A 2,267-nucleotide genomic window follows, 5' to 3' on the forward strand; every position below is an offset into this window, starting at 1 on the left:
GGTGGTTCTAAATCAAAGACAAAACACAGCTCCTACCTTTGCCCAGAGTACTAACCAACTGAGGATGGATCTCTTAACCTATCTTTCCAAACATAATCCGTTTGATGCTACCTTCTTTGATGCCTATCATAGATGATCTCTCTTAGGACCTTCTGTTCCTACCCTCCTCTATTACCAACAAATGGCTCACCGCTATGCTATATATCTTTCCCTTTGTCAGTCTAATTCCACAATTATTTTACCCCTTCTTTTCCAACCTTCATCTTTCCCTCAAATTCCTATTTTCACTTATTGTTCCTTTATTGAGGATAGGGTATTTTCCCCTTCTCCACCCTGTTCTTCACCCCTCATTAATGTACCCTCCACATTTCCTATTTATCAGTTAACACCGTTCCTTAGTGATTCCTTACAAATTTCTGCCACTCCTTCTTTAATCTTTTCTTCCTTTTATGATTTTTCCTATCCTTCCCTACATCCACTTTCCCTTATTCCACTACCCTCTCCTAACACTTCCATATCTCAACCACCTCAGTTGGTTAGTGACTGTGACGGTTTTGATAATCAGATTTCCAGAAGAAGGGGATGGAGTTCGGATGATTGCCTTACAGGACCACAAATTAATTGGCCAGTAATTCCGGGAGAATGGACAGCTTCAAGTCAAGCTTATCAAAACTATGTTCATTTTGCCCAACAATATTCACAGTCTACAGATCCCTCAGTGAGATTAACTGCTCATTTTGCTTGGTACCTGGCGTATATGCATAGGCACTCTCATAATGATTCAAAGCCTATTCCAAAGTTGTGCATGAATGTCAATGTTAGCATTGATTCCCAGCAGCTGGAGATATTGTATTTTCATGCCCTCTGTTTGCCTAGCAGATACTTGGTCTTGTTGGAAAGGATGTGCTGTCTCCAATTTTTCCAAAATTCTCCTAAAAACTTTGTAGATGAATCCTTATCTATGGATCGATTCCGACAACATCAATCTTTTAAGAGAGATCATCTTCATTGATACCTTTCCAATGTATAATGGAAGCTTTTAATGAACAACTCTCTTTTTGAAGGAGTCATTCAAATGGTTGTGTTGTGTATTAGTGTTTGTGTTGTGAGTTCATTTATGTCAAACGAACGTGGTGGTTTCCTATTGGATTTCGTGTACGAGCTATGTTTTGGAGATTTGTAGAGATGGGGTCGTGGTTGGAGAGTTGAAGCTGATGCTGATGAAGACGAAGCAAACTCTTATATCCTTTACAAAATTTGTTGTGATTTTTAGTTTGATAAGAGGTGTTAATGTATAAATGGTTTTCCTTTCTTTGTATTTTTATATCAGAAACAGGTTATAAGTTGGGGTCGTGGTGGATGGATTCTTTTTGAAAAGATATTGAAGATCAAAGTTGAGCTTTTCCCTGAACTTGTATTCCCTTTTTCCTGGGTCGCGAGGACACTTCCTTATTAAGTGTGGGGATATGTTGAGTGTTGAAATGACTTGTTTTTTGGATGATTTTTGTTGTTTTTGGAGAGCTGAATGGTTGATTTTATGGGATGATTGATTGATTTGGAAGTGGTTTGAGAGTGTTTTAGATGATATTGATTGTGTTTTGGAAGTTCATGATGTTTGTTGGTGGTTCTGCGATGTTCTGATAGGTTCTGAATGGTTCTGTATACCTTCTGTTTTGTTCTGTTTTGGTCTGTTTTGTTCTGATTGTCTTCTGTAAGGAGGGATGAAGTATTGATTGATGAAGAATGAGATATTGATTAAGTTTATTGAATGGTTTGTGAGAGTTTGAAATGGTTTGAGAATGAGTTATGTGGTTTTGATAACCTTCTGTAACCTTCTGTAGGTCTTCTGTAGAGCTTCTGCTTCTGTTCTGTCTCTGTTCTGTTCTGTACTGTAGCTGTTCTGGTACTGTTCTGTAGACTGTTCTGTATGCTTCTGTAAGTGTTCTGTGGAATGTATGTGTGACTTTGGAAAAGTTTTCTAGCCTTGGAAAGAGGTGAATACAAGTGCAAAAGAGCTGAAAGAAGTGGAAGAAGTAGCTGCTGAAGACTCAAGTGAAGACTAGAGTGAAGTGACAGTAGAGAGCTATGAAAGGACACTGTAGTGGTTCTGGTGACTTTTCATATCAGACATACCTCTTGGGAGGGGTATCCACGACCTAAGAAGGATTATTGAGGGTGATTTTGAGAGATTGTAGTGAGGATATGATGTATTATTGATAGAGAGAGAGAGAGAGAGTCAGAGATAGCCAATTCTACTCAAACAGAGT

The 2,267-nt window shown here is 38.5% G+C and overlaps 1 non-coding gene across 1 annotated transcript; it reads left to right on the forward strand.

Moving 5' to 3' along the window:
* Nucleotides 1-1,347: 1,347 nt before the first annotated feature.
* Nucleotides 1,348-1,415, forward strand: LOC148016978 (small nucleolar RNA SNORD36). Its single transcript, XR_015687982.1, has one exon. It is a non-coding gene; the product is annotated as a small nucleolar RNA SNORD36 (small nucleolar RNA).
* Nucleotides 1,416-2,267: the final 852 nt, after the last annotated feature.

The sequence above is a fragment of the Lygodium microphyllum genome, chromosome 22 (genome assembly GCF_053477565.2).
Source record: "Lygodium microphyllum isolate KBCC chromosome 22, Lygodium_microphyllum_v1.1.10, whole genome shotgun sequence".
NCBI classification, from domain to species: domain Eukaryota; kingdom Viridiplantae; phylum Streptophyta; class Polypodiopsida; order Schizaeales; family Lygodiaceae; genus Lygodium; species Lygodium microphyllum.